Raw genomic sequence first — 15,067 nt, 5'->3', positions numbered from 1 at the left:
ATAATAATAATAATAATAATAATAATAATAATAATAATAATAGTAATAATAATAATAATAATAATAGTAATAATAATAATAATAATAATAATAATAATAATAATAATAATAATAATAATAACATCCGACGTGTATTGGCATCTTGCTCGAGTGAGGTTTAAGTAAAATTTAAACTAACTTACCAACCTTCTTCGTGTAAGGAATCATTCGGGTTGAATAATGGGTTTTGTAGTTACCAGTAGAGCTGTCGGGTAGGATAAGGTTTCGCACAATAACATTAAGGAAGATAAAAGATTGGATTAAAAGTATCCTATACATTAACCTAACCTAACCTAACCTAACCTAACCTAACCTAACCTAACCTAAACTAACCTAACCTAACCTAACCTATACCCTGACACCCTCTTAAGTGGCAGTGGGTAACGAGCGTCTCTGAGCGTTCAGGTGATGCATCAACAAATATTCATACCTGTCTGTGCTTTATCAACACCGGTGGTTAATGACCGCGTCTGTGGCCCACTTATCTGGCCACACCTGTAAACATTATTGTGGTAACATATTACACCATTTATCACAACACTGATGCTAAGTGATTTCTGGTGTGTGTGTGTGTGTGTGTGTATGTGTGTGTGTGTGTGTGTGTGTGTGTGTGTGTGTGTGTGTGTGTGTGTGTGTGTGTGTGTGTGTGTGTGTGTGTGTGTGTGTGTGTGTGTGTGTGTGTGTGTGTGTGTGTGTGTGTGTGTGTGTGTGTGTGTGCTCTGTTCGTTTACATCTATTTGTTTGTGTCTGTGTTTCCCATCTGTCCCGTCTGTATGTCTGTTTCCATCTCTGTCTCTCTGTCCCTGTCTTTATTATTCTTTCTGTCCATTCGTTATTTCTCAGTATACAGTATATTACATGTAAGGTTAATTTCCCGGTAAAATTGTAGGGTTAATTTCCCGGTATAAAGGTATGGTTAATTTCTGGTATATATATGTAAAGTTAATTTCCCGGTATATATGTAAGGTTAAATTTCTCCAGTTAACAAACTAGTGATGACGTCATAGAACCAAAGGGGTGAATCATGTTGTGTTGACTGTTCTAGTTTTCAGCCCCATCCTGGTGTCCAGTCCCCACTCTCACCCCCTAACCCCTCCCCATCCTAGCCCTTCCCCATCCTAGCCCCTCCTCATCCTAGCTCCTCCCAACACCAGACCCTCAAAACGCCACGCCCACGCCATCCTAGCCTCCCCTTGCCCACAGACCCCTACCTCCCAGGCCTTCCCTCCCCAGACATTTCCTCTAGCCTCCATCCCTCCAGCCCCCACTCATCAACCCCCCTCCTCCACCCCTCCAGCCCCCACTCACCCCTCCCCCTTTAAACGAACTAGAATGGGTCATAAAAACGAATTCATCGCCATCATAGTGCATTGTGGGTACTCTCTTTTCCCAAGTCCCTTCTAAGTCATATCTAATATACATGAATTAACATATCCCATACTAACGTACCTCACACACACACACACACACACACACACACACATTCCTTCACCCAGGTCATGCGTCTGTTCAGGGAGTGTTCCTCTGGTTAACTTACTCGATGATGATACTTTGTTCCTGCTTGTTCCTTGTTCACCCATCCCTGAGTAGTGTTTGTTCCCTCTCGCTCCTTATTCCCTAATCCATCAGGCTCTCCTATTCTCCTTCGTTCCTTATTCCCCCCCCCATCCCTGAATAGCGCATGTTCCCTCTCGTTCCGTGTCCATTGATGTGTCTACCCAAATCTCATCGTGACTGTTCCCCTGTTCACCCCTTAACCTGATACAGACACTTCCTCTCCCAAGCTCCATGTTTACTGATAGCTCATCTTCACACCTGGTCGCGCTGGGTCGTGTTACCTGTGTGTACATAAGTGTGCTTTGGTCCAAGTGTTCTGCCGTGTTCAGTGTCCCGCCGTAACGCCGTGCCTCTCACACTACGCATTTGAATAGTGTTCGTTTATCTATACAGTAATCGGGAAAGTATCAGAAAAAGGCTAAAATAAGATAGAAAAATTATCCAAACATTTTTAGATATCCAGACATAAATATCATATCCACTCGTAAATATCCATGTGTAATTAAATATCCACATATACTAAGTAGACGTAAAATATTTGCCAGAAGTACAGTACGTAAAGTGCCTGCTAGAACGACGTAAAATGCCTGCTAGAAGGACGTAAAATCCCTGCTAGAAGGAAGTAAAATGCCTGCTAGAAGGATGCAAAATGCCTGCTAGAAGGAAGTAAAATGCCTACCACATCCTCAACAAACTAGAACCATTCACCCTGGACGCTATAAGAGACCTAACTGAGGACAATATATTCCTCACACACACACACACACGCACACACACACACACACACACACACACACACACACACACACACACACACAGACGTCAGCATGTTATTAACTCTCACAGGTTAGGAGTTATTACCATTGATAAGCGTTACAGACACCATGTGTGGTAAGGTGGTGAGTGTGTTAAGTTATACAGTTTAACGACCAAGGGAGAGAGTTACTGACCAGCTCGACTGACCCTCCAAAGTGCCGATATGTACCGTATGTACTGAGATGCGTAGAAAAAGTTGAGATAAACCTGACCAAGTGTTTATGTACGCGGGTATATCAACAGTTTACTTAGTTATGACGGGAGAATACGGAACAGTGGAGTGTGTGAGTGTGTGTGTGTGGAGGGGAGGAGTGTGTGTGTGTGTGGGGGGGTGGGGAGTGTGAGTGTGTGTGGGTGGGGGGGGTATTTTGGGGGAGAAGAAGGAGGAGGGAGATAGTGCAGGAAGTGAAAGGAGTTTATATAGACCAGAGCCCCTGTGGGGACGAGCGGCGTGCCACTGTCAGCTGGCCACACACACACACACACCCACACACACACACACACACCCACACACACACATCCAAACACACACATCCAAACACAAAACATGTATCTAGGATCTGGTTCCACAGTGAATCAGTTTTATAGCTTCTTCGTCTTATAGACAAGTGAGGCAGAGCGAGGCACACACGAACAACACCGCCCTGACGCTGTTTTACATGCACGCCGGATACCAGAGGCGGCCAATAGCGGTTCATTATCATGTGACGTCATATATATTCCAACAGCATCAGCCAATGGTCGTTCGATATCGCCTGATTTCATATCCAAGAGGCCGTCAATGGTAGCTGATTATATCACCTAGTGTAATGCAGATCCCAGCATCGGCCAATTGCAATTATTTATCCCTTGACGTTATGGTAATTTATTATTACCTGACGTCACACAGATCCAACATCACAACAAAAGCTCCTCAACACGAACTACGTTATCGAGATACCTGCCTAAAATTATTCCAAGTCTTAAGAATATATTACCCCCGATACGAAGATAAATTTTATATATCTTTCTATCTAACTTATTTATATTTTCTCTATATATTTCTTAGTTATCTTCTCTATGTATCTTCCTCTCTCATTATCTTTATTATGTTCACTACTTCATCAATCTTTTGTTTTTCTGCTTTTACTCAGGGCTAATCTACTCCCTCCTCCCTCTTGTCCAAATTATAGTTTATATTTTCTTTTTTTCTTTTCCTATCTCTTCTCTTACACTCTACCTCTGTTATTTCTCTCTTGTTTTCACTCCTCGTCCTTCTTCCGATATCATTCACTCTCCCTCCCTTGCCATCTCTTTCATTTTCATTCGTTTCCCCTCTCCCTATTACCATCTACCATTAAGTGTTCTTTTCCTTTCTCTTCCCTCTGTCTTTAGCATCTCTCTCTCTCTCACTTCCTTCTGTGTATATATCTCTCTCCCTTCTTTTTCTCTCCATTATCTCTTTTCCGTCCAATATCTTATTCCTTCCATCTCTCTTCCTTCCCTCTCTCCTCATTGTCTATCTCCCTTCTCTCTCTCTCTCTCCTCATTATCTCTCTCCTCCTTATCTATCTGTCTCCTCATTGTCTCTCACCTCTCTCTGCATCCCTAGCCGTTCCTTCTCCCTGCCAGAACAGCGACCCATACAAGACCTTCACTCCTCTAACTTATGAATGAATCTGGCCATACATTAACACTTTCCCTGCCACCTTGTAGAGAAGGTCACCCAGCAGGCTCCCCTAACCAGGCCACCAGACCAGGTTACCATCTAATAGGTGCTCCATCAGGTTCCCTATAAGGATCTGTAGTAAGTCCCAAGGTAAGGTACATTGGTGAAGGTTCCTATATGTAGGTTCTCCAAGTAGGTTGTCTATGCAGGTTCCTCAATAGGTACCTGTATATAGGTTCCACAGGCAGAATCTTCAAGCAGGATCCTCCCTCATACAGGCCCCTAGGTAAATCCCCAGAAGTTAACCTGTAGTAGTGTTAAATACTTTCCCCACATGAGAGAACGCCCGTGTCACTCCAACAGAAACTGGCGACCTGAAGTTCATTCGACTGTCGGGTGTTATACCGGGGTAACGATAGGTCAGTGCAGTTGGTAAGTGTCCGGTCTTCCTGGGTTACACTTACCAGGTAATACACATCACTAACTCAGGGTGTGGCTGTGTGTTAGCGGCCGCTTCTACACCTTAAACAATATTCCCTATCCAGGTATCCAGGTTGCCAACATTTTATCCACATTTGCTATCCAACTATCTGCCTTCCCTACCTACCGTCACTCTCCCACTAATTTGATTACCATGATGTGTCTTATTAGTTCTGGCTCCTACAGGATACCTCCAGGGGCTCCCGAAAGGCTCCTAGGAGGACTTTAAGGATACCGAAGAGAAGGAAGTGGAGTAGGAAGAGGAAGAGGAGGAGGAGGAGGAAGATGGGTGGCAAATGACCCTGTGTGCTGTTAAGAGAAGGACAGGACAGAGGCTATGGGGAAAGTTTCATCCGTTCCTCTGTCCCTCTGCCCTTCCGTCTCCGCCCTTCGTTTCAGCCGTCCTTTCTTACCGTTCTTCCACCTGTCTTTTATCGTCTGTCTGTCTGTCTGTCCGTCCGCGAAAAAAAACCTCAATGTATTATAATTAAAATTTTTACACCAACTTTCTTCAACTCACGATAATAACTCAGGTGTGTGTGTGTGTGTGTGTGTGTGTGTGTGTGTGTGTGTGTGTGTGTGTGTATGTTTGTGCCTCAAAATTCCAAAAAAAAAATGCACTACACAGCACATGACTCACACACAACATATACCAACATAACACATGAGCCATAAAGTATGAGTCACAGCGTATGTCACAAGTCATAACCCATGGCTAGAATCTTACAACCCCATGACCTATGACGCATGACTCACAACAACACGAGAAAGAGAAGAGAAGAGAAGAGAAGAGAAGAGAAGAGGTCCAAACTCTAAGACAGGTGTGTAGGGCTCTGAGATGAAGGTGTTGGCGCCAGGTAATGAGTAGAGGGAGTCGGCGATCACTAAATACAGAGTTCAGAAAAACCACTTAATTCTAAACAACTACAAAACAAGAAAAAAAAACATTACCTGTCCATCGTTTACGGTTCTCGTCTCCTCCAGGTGTGTATAAATATTCAACAGGTAAAGTCTTCAGCCAATTTGTACGGTAACTATGCAAAAATTCCCGTCTAATGTGTATATTATCCATGTAAACTCATCTGCCAATATGTATCTAATTTATATAAAAACTCGAGTCAATATGTATATAAACTCTCTTTTACATAATACCTCTAAGCAATTATGACCTAAATTTAACCAAGCTATCATAGTTTCCCCTTAAGATTCGTATAGAAAACAGAAACCTTTGCAAAATTAGACACCAATTCCACCCAAAGAGAAACGAAATGTCGGGAAAATCAACAGTAAATTTCACCCCAATGACGACCTAACTCGCGCCGGTGAAATGTTAAATATCTAAAAAAAAAAAAAAAAAAACACAAAAGTCTCTCCATTTCGTCCGAGGAGCGACATGCTAACACACACACACACACCTGAGGGCCAGACACGGTTGCTTAATTAGAGAGGTAGGGAGGGTACCTGGCCGTTCACCGCCACACACAGACACCTCTGCTAAATGATCCAAGTTGTTGGTATTTCTCCTCAAGATATACGCGGCTGTAGACAACTGACCAAAATGACATAGAAATTAGAAATTGTTGCCGTCTATGGTGAGGCCTGTGTGGATCACTCTTGTAGGGGAAGGTGGAGCAGGGAGGTGAAAAAGGAAGTGGAGGAGGAAGATAGAGGTGGTAAGAGGAGGAGGAGGAGGAGGAAGTGAAAGGTTGAATATGTAGGAGAATGACCAACATAATACCAGGAAAAGAAAGAGAGAGAGAGACCCACACCACCATGCCAGCAAGTTTACAAATTTCACGGGGTTGGATCCATCGTCTCCCTCACCAGATAAACAACAATCATGGCTCCTGCGGCTCTTACTTCTCGTAATTCTCAAGTGTGTCGCTCCTCACAGCCACGACCTAACTGGCCTGTGGAACGAATAGGATAATGGACACCCACAGCAGGAGTCCTCAGATGGCGTAGGATCTTACGCTGGGGCCTCTTACAGTCTCGTAGGAACCAGAGGATGCTGGCGTGTAAAGATGAGTGTTACAGGTTCTTATTTGAGCTGTTTGATGTTATCTGGGGTGTCTGTATGTATGTATGTATGTATGTATGTATGTATGTATGTATGTATGTATGTATGTATGTATGTATGTATGTATGTATGTATGTATGTATGTATGTATGGATGTATGTATGTGTCTGTCTGTGTTTCTGATCTTATAGTGTATATGTCAATATGAGTGTGAGTCAATATTCATAAATACAGGAGATCATTTTGGTGGCCAGCCAGTGTGTCATACTTCAAAGGCCTGGGAACGGACGGTAGTGTGGACGCTGTAGCTAAGGACGGACGCACTGGCCACGAACGAACGGACGGACACTGACACACACACTCACACACACACACACATACACACACACACACACACACACACACACACCCACACACACACACACAAAGCACTAAAATAAAGCCAAATAAATTGATAAATATTTTGAAATATAATCCACACATAAATGCCTCTAACACGCTCTCTCTGAACAGATTTACATAAAGCAAACATTTATCAGCGTTACACCTTCATAGAAATAAACATTTACCAAGGCTAGTAACCTCCAGACATCATTTTAATAAATATTAGTCATAACTTTGCCTCAGTGATACATCCATTATAATTATTCCAGTCTACCAGCTTAAGTGAATTATGGTGGAGGCGGCTGGTGGTCCACATGCGTTAATTATCACGTCTATGATAAGGTCAGATTTGCATCTTTATTCCATCATTCATCGTCATTTTGTAAGATTTGATTCTAACAGTTGAACAAGATTCTCGGGAAGTTTGCCATGGCGACCTTAGTGGTACAGTATCTGAGACCAGGTGTATTGCTGTGTAAAGATGTTATTGTTATTATTATTAGCAGCAGTGGGTCTAGGAAACAGTTCAGATACAAAACACTATAGTAGACCAAACCTTTTTATTCCGGTACTGTACTCGACCGTATTTGTTTACTCAGTTGTAAAGTTAGGTACCCATTCACAGCTAAGTGAAAAACGAGTACCCTGGGCACGAACCAACGACCAACGTAACAAGATACGAGTACTTTATCCACTCAGCTACCAGTCATGATAGTTTAATAAGGCAATACCTCTCATACTAGTTCGATAAAACAGTCCATTTCTCATGACATCTCGTAAAACTTGACAATTCATTAAAAACGAATCATTGGTCAGAAGAATTATTTAACACTCCAGAAAAGTATCTCTTAAATTTGTGAACTCAGTAAATACAAGTTCTGAAACCTTGAATTTTATATAAGTAGCTTTAAGACTTTGAACACTTAATTTTAGACCATCTTGCACCATCAAATCGCCAAGCTTGAAGTCTGAATATCGACCACCTTGCACCATCAAGTCTCCAAGCTTAAACACTGAATTTTCGACCATCTTGCACCATCACATTTCCAAGCTTGAACTCTGAATTTTCGACCCCATTACTTCATAAAGTCTTTTGGATTTAAAATTTTAATTCCACTGCTTCAAACTTGATCTGTTAATCAACATTATAACTGCATGACTTTTGCATTCACGCCATGGACCTCCAGGTACTAAATAAATATACCTTCTCTCTCCTGCTTTCAACTTTCTCTTTTTTCTTTCTTTTGCTTCCTTCTTTATCCATTTTCTTTTGTTTTCTTTCAATAATTTTCTTCTTGTTTCTTCTTTTCCTTATGTATCGTGTTCCTCTTTCCATGCGTTTCTTTTTTTTAACTTCCAACTTCTACCCTTTCTTCTTTCTTGCTTTTCCTACTTTCTATTTCCTCCTCCCCTTTATTCTCTCTTCTCCCCCCCCCCTTACATCTTTTTTCTCCCTTCTTGCATCACCTTGATCTCTCTTTTTTTTCATTTTTGGTTTCATTCTTTCGTCCTCCTCTTATTTTTTCTTTCTACTCCTTTCTACTTCTTTCTTTCATTTTCCATCTTCCTGCTCCTTCATCCCTCCTCCTCCCTTCTTCATCTCCTTAGCAATTATCCGTTTCCTATCTACAAGTTACCCGATTCTATGTTATTCCCTCAACTTGTGATACAGAAGTTAATTAATGGGAAGGTAATAAAACTGAAATATTATCCCCGTGGAAATGGTTGATATCCAGTGTATGTGTGTGTGTGTGTGTGTGTGTGTGTGTGTGTGTGTGTGTGTGTGTGACCCATGATGTGAGACCATTTTCTTTACCTAAGCTACAATACAAAATGGCGTCAAAATTACACCAAGACTCCCATGCTGAGATATATCTCCATATACTTCCACCTCCAGCAAGGATAACCAACATAGAGTAAGACTTGAGAGCTTGTTAGAACCTATTGAATTATAAATATACGTATGCAAATGAGCTCATATACTTATACAGACTGGCTTTAAAAAAAAAAGAAAATCGGGGAATGGGTACAATTTGACGCGTATTTTATTGGTGTACAGTAAACACGGTCTTATATACAGTTTACTTTTAGTTTAACTCACACGTGCTATACAGACTGAAGACTATGGTTATTACACAGGCAGATGGTGGATAGCCAAACAAACTCACACTCAGACCAACCACACACAAACATATACACATCATATAGGCACGCCTTTAACACTCCTTAGAACACACACACACACACACACACACACACACACACACACACACACACACACACACACACACACACACACACACACACACACACACACACACACACACACACACACACACACACACACACACACACCTTGCCTCCCCATTAACTGATAAAAACTTCATATTAACTTTAACAACTCCTTAAGTAAAAAAAAAATAAAACATAAACAAAAACATATAATAATAAATACTAGAACCGGTTTTCATGAATGGTGGATAAAATAGGAGTTTGGTAAGTTTAGCTACAAGACACCACCAGATTGTTGGCTGATCAGGCTGGGTGTGAGCAGAGGTAACAACATCTATCACCCCACACTAAAAACCATTTGACCTTTTCTATGACTTCTTGGGTCAAGTGAAAGGTAATTATGACCACCTCGATAACCTCTCTCCTCCTCCTTAACTCTATCATCCGTCTGTATGATACCTCAACCACACCCCCTACCCACCTATCCATCTCACCACCTATCCACCTCCCCACCTATCACTCCACCACCTAACCACTTCCCCACCTCACCACCTACCCACCTAACCACCCCACCACTTATCCACTTTGTTTATACAACTGCATTTTATGTGTGTTACTGATAACAGAACACCAGCGGCAAGTCTCAAACACCAACATAATATTATACAAAACCTTCATTTTTTGTCATAACTTTTGGGTATCAAGTCAAAAACTATCACAATATTAAAAGCTACACAGATCTTCACTATGATATTTTTGTCTACTTCTATTAACAGACGCCATGTTAGTAGATGTATTATATATATGGTATAAATTGTTATAGTTGTACAGGTCAGAGGTCAGAGGTCACAGGTCAGAAATTATGGGGGGAGAGAAAAATTGTAATTGCTCATGAATGTCGACGTTTCTAATTTATCTATTAATCTATCTCATTTATACTGATTGTTCCGTTATCGACCTGCAGTCATAAACACGTTCACCTGCATATGCTCATAAGGTCTTACACACACACACACACACACACACACACACACACACACACACACCACTTAGAGCCACATAAATTATGACTCACCTGTGATAATTAACCTGACTCTACTTAACCTAATCTTCCATACGAACACGACAGACCCCAGAACTAAACTAACTCCGCCCCTAAGGCCCAAATAAAGGACTATTTCTCAACTAATTACTGAGCTGTGTGTTGACGAGGAGCGCCAGCAGGATAATCAAAGCATAAAATTCTCAAGACTCAGGTGAAGTAGCTGACCACGCCCTTCCTTCCCTCATTAACAGCTCTCAAGGCACTTTACGGCTCCCTGTTAAATTGGACTTTATAGTTTTGTGAATGGCAGACGACGCCTTTTATTAATACCTGCCACCGGTTACTGGTTTTATTATTTATGATTTGTTCATTATGTGAGGGACTTGATTACTCGTCCCGTTTATGAGTGGATGATGAGTCTTTGTAGGACTGATGAGTCTTTGTGGGACTGATGAGTCTATGTAGGACTGATGAGTCTATGTAGGACTGATGAGTCTATGATAGTTACACTTAAGAACTGATCAAACCTGAGAATATTTTTGGTCACTTCACGGTATAACAAATTCTTAACTGATGTTTAATTTTTGGTGAGGTTTAAGACCAAATGGAATAAATATTATTTCTTTAGAAGAGTATGTCCCCTTCCCCCTTTCCTCCCCCCCCCCTTCTCCTTCCTTCTCCACCTTTCCCCTTCCTCTCCTCCACCTCCCCCCTTTTCCCTCCTTCTCCACCTCCTCCTCTCCCACCATAACAAAGCCCAAAGGGACATAACTCAGGTCAATGATAACATACAGGTATTACTAACCTTGTCATAGTTCCTTGTTATGATGTATCACTTTATCACCCCTTGTCAGACCATCACTCTTAGTTGTTAGTTGTGTTCACTTAATCCTGGTTGCACGGACGGACAGACGGACGGATGGATGCAGGGAGAGTCGGGCGGACACAAGCATTTCCTGTGTCTCTCTCCTGAAACAACGGGGAAAAAATGAGGTTATTGAACTGAAGGAAAATTAGAATAACGATATCGATTTGAGCCACAACAACAACAATGCTTAACTAATATAACCCAATCATATTACTATATTAGGTGCATATTATAAAGTTTATTACCCTCACTTTACGGGAGACAAGCACCTCACTCTGGGCTGATGTGTGGGAATGTCTCACTAACTTGATGTCTTAGGAGAAGTAACACGATACATTCCTTTATAAAATACTTGTAGAATTTTTTTATTATCCACGACACACACACACACACACACACACACACACACACACACACACAAGTACCTCTCGCACAACCTCAGCACTTCGCCGCCTTATGGACACTAAATACATTTCTTATAACACCCCATTTCCTGCTATTTTCCTGTCCCATTATCAATTCCTCATCTATTCCATCATCATCACCGCCTATCCTCCGTCATATTTCGTCTACTGTACTTTTCTCTCATCTCTTGCCTCACATCTTCCTCACCAGTAAGGTAGAGGGAATTTTCCTTCTTCCTTCGTCATATTTTTAGGTATTTCCGGTACCTCACTTTCAACAGGATTCCTGAGATTGTATGAACGTGTTGGTATTAAGGGTGTGGTTACCAACTTACCATGAGGGGGGGAGGGGAATTAGGTCAGAGTGCCGGGTAACTGTACGAGGTGACCATGGTCCAAATAGAAATGAGGCCTCCAGTTCTAATGGGCCCTAGTTGTAATGGCCCATTGCGTTAATCGACCCCAGTTATAAGAGACCCCAGTTATAATGATATCCAATCCACGATCATAATAGGTTTTAAATCTAATGGGCCCAACTTTTAATGGATTGGTTAATCTAGTGTAGTCCTGAGTCAATTAGTCCTGTGAACTATTTAACGTAATTTAAAGGGATAAACTATCTAATATTATCACGTATTAATACAAATATTGGGCGTCTCTGTGTCTGGAATTACATTAACTCAAGTTGTTGTGGATTGTAATGATTGTTATCAGTATAAGATGACCTTTGGAGCTTTTAAGAACACAGCTCTCTTGGCCTTTTCAGAAACAGTGACTGGTCAAATGGGCCCCCAGTCCTGATAGGTTAGTATAGATTAAAAATTGAGCCCCCAGTCCATATGGGTCGAAGTGAATCCCAGTCATAATGGGGTGTAATGGGTCCCAATTATAATGATCCTTGAGCATAATGATCCCCAAACATAATAGGTCCTAATTGAAATGGGTTCCATGTATAGTATACCCTAATGGGCTCTAATCACAATAAGACTCGACCCACAACCACAATCCCCATATCATAAAACCTAATCATTATGGGTCCGAATCCTAATGGGAAGATTGGGTTTTATTAGCAATGAGATCCAATAATTCTCCCATCATCAGAGGTATATTGGACACAGGAGAGTGCCAATTATTACAATGGACTATCGTAGCTGTTATTAATGATGTTATCTAGAGGAGCGTCACGGTATACAGGTACTGTTAAAGTCTGTATTCCGACGTTCAATAGTCATGACATTCATTGGTAACCTAACCTCACCTAACGTAACGTAACGCAACCTAACCTAAACTAAACTAACATAAACCTAAACTAACCTAACCTTACTCGTGTTAAACTAACCTGTATTTAACTAACTTAACCTAAACAAATTTGACCTAACCAAAACTGACATAACCTAATGTAACTTAAGCTAAATTGATCTAACTAAACTTAATTCAAACTATTTTAACCTAACCTAACCTAACCTAACCTTCGGATCACTAAATCACCTGAGCATAGGGTAGTTATAAGCTTAAAAGCGGAATATTTTAGTGCCTATGTACTGTATATAAACGTTCTGCATCACCTAACTTAAATGATAAATCTCCTGTCGTATTAAATTGACTTCCAGATACATTATTCCTTCACTGAACACCAACGCTAAGGTTGTATTCCGGAGTTCTTATCAATGGTAATATTCGAGGCAGAGAGATTCAGTAATTAACAGCAGGACTGACCCACAGACTCACCAGGGGACATGTCTAAAGTTCACGCGAGGAACAGGACGTTTCTCATGGAGTAATGAAGCCGTTTGGTGTAATGAACGAGGAGGTTCATTTCTCTGTGTCATAACTGGGGTACGGATTCACTGAGGTTTCTTCTGAGTGTTGCTAAGAAATGAATCTAGTTCAGGTTAAGTCTCAATAAAGTTTCGATACTATGTTGGATACTGTATTTATACCTTAAATCATAGCAGTTATACACGTTTTTACAATCCAGTTACGGGAAAAAAATAAAATCTTGTGTTGCTCTGAAAAATCTGATCTGAGATTCGGAAATGGTTCACAAGGTTCATGAAACAGGTCACATTATCTCACCTGTACCACTTGGATCTCGGGTGGGGGGGGGGGTTATTTTGGGACGATGATGGTGGTTATATTGTGACATATTCTGAGAGATAAAGAGAAACACAGGAAGAAAATAGTTAGAACATTGGGAGACGACATCTATATACAGTTGAAAAAACCAAGACAACGACTCGAGGTAGTACAGTCACCCAAAAAAAATCCTGTAGCGAACCATGAACCCCGAGATTCAGACTCTTGAACCCTAAGCATTATGGACAAAATAATGTATCAGTGTCCACCGCTTCGGGTTCATGAATCTGAATCGTGGTTCGCGACAGGACTTTTTTGGGTGACTGTAACATCAAACACAAGAGCTTAGAAAATATTATATATAAGTAACAATAAAGTAACATACACACATTCTAACTGATACAACGAACACTTGTATAGTTACGGATAAAAGTTCGTTGACACTACTGTTCGAAGTTGAATCAAACGGAAATTAAATATTTACAGCGATATTTAAAAGTAAACAAACATTTCTGAGACTGTCTAGCAAATCGGAGTCTCAGGCTTTGGTTAGGTTCTGGGTGTCACTGTTGTACTCAGAACGTTCAGGATCTGAGTGGAGGCTTTTCTGAGTATCTGGTGTTGTGAGTGGTTGGAGTTCTGAGTGCTAGGTGTTCTGAATGACAGGTGTTCTGAGTGACGTTGCACAAGAGTATCCTGAGTCAATGAAATAAAGTCGGAGGTCTGATAGGTGGCTGTCACACACACACACACACACACACACTATACATACATATTCACTGTATATCATATACGCAAAAACATGTGTACATAGATTTTCCTAAGATATTCAGTGATTTAATTATTATTGGATATTAAGAAGAATTAACCCTATAAGTCATAAGTATTATCTCTGATGTGGACCAACAACACACGCTGTCTCCTCAGAGCTCGACACTAAATAAATTCAACGTTATTCAGTATTTAATAGTTAATATGAACGAATCTTTTCCTTACGAACATAAAATGTGGGGCAGATTATTTTTTTTGCGCTTGTCTGTACGTGCTTGTCCGGAATAAAGATATTTAATTGGCACCTCACCATTTAACGGGGCCAGTGGCCTTTTGGAAAGAGCATTCAACCAACACCCTCGTGGTCGCATTCGACGTGGGATGGGGCCACCCATCTCCTGCTCCTTTTCCGTCGCAGACTTTGATACATTTATCAAAATTACATTTTTCCAACATTTTCCTCTATAAAAAACATACGCCTTATTATAATCCCAATTTCATACATGTCTGAGTGAGCGATATACCTTTTTTTTCAAATTTCTTCCGTTACACGCGGAGGCTCAGACTAGAAAGTTGATTGGCTACTTCCAGTGTGTCGAGGCAGGAGTCTCCGCCCACGAGAACACGACAGCCAATCAGCTTTCAGATCGGACGGCTGGCTCAACGTTACGTCTTGCTGGATTAAGCGGCTGGGAGGCTTCCTGGCCTGTCACTTTCCATCACGCCA

The 15,067-nt window shown here is 41.2% G+C and overlaps 1 long non-coding RNA gene across 4 annotated transcripts in view; it reads right to left on the bottom strand.

Moving 5' to 3' along the window:
- Positions 1-15,067, bottom strand: part of LOC121864674 — a 195,439-nt gene that overhangs the window by 150,246 nt on the left and 30,126 nt on the right. For all 4 annotated transcript variants that reach the window (XR_006088633.1, XR_006088634.1, XR_006088635.1 and 1 more), the window contains one exon: positions 11,027-11,190. This is a non-coding gene — a long non-coding RNA (uncharacterized LOC121864674). The remainder of the gene's footprint in view (positions 1-11,026; positions 11,191-15,067) is intronic.

Source organism: Homarus americanus, unplaced genomic scaffold, assembly GCF_018991925.1.
Source record: "Homarus americanus isolate GMGI-L3 unplaced genomic scaffold, GMGI_Hamer_2.0 scaffold57965, whole genome shotgun sequence".
Taxonomy (NCBI): domain Eukaryota; kingdom Metazoa; phylum Arthropoda; class Malacostraca; order Decapoda; family Nephropidae; genus Homarus; species Homarus americanus.
The sequence above is the reverse complement of the archived record's forward strand: the minus strand, read 5'-3'. Positions and strand labels throughout refer to the sequence as shown.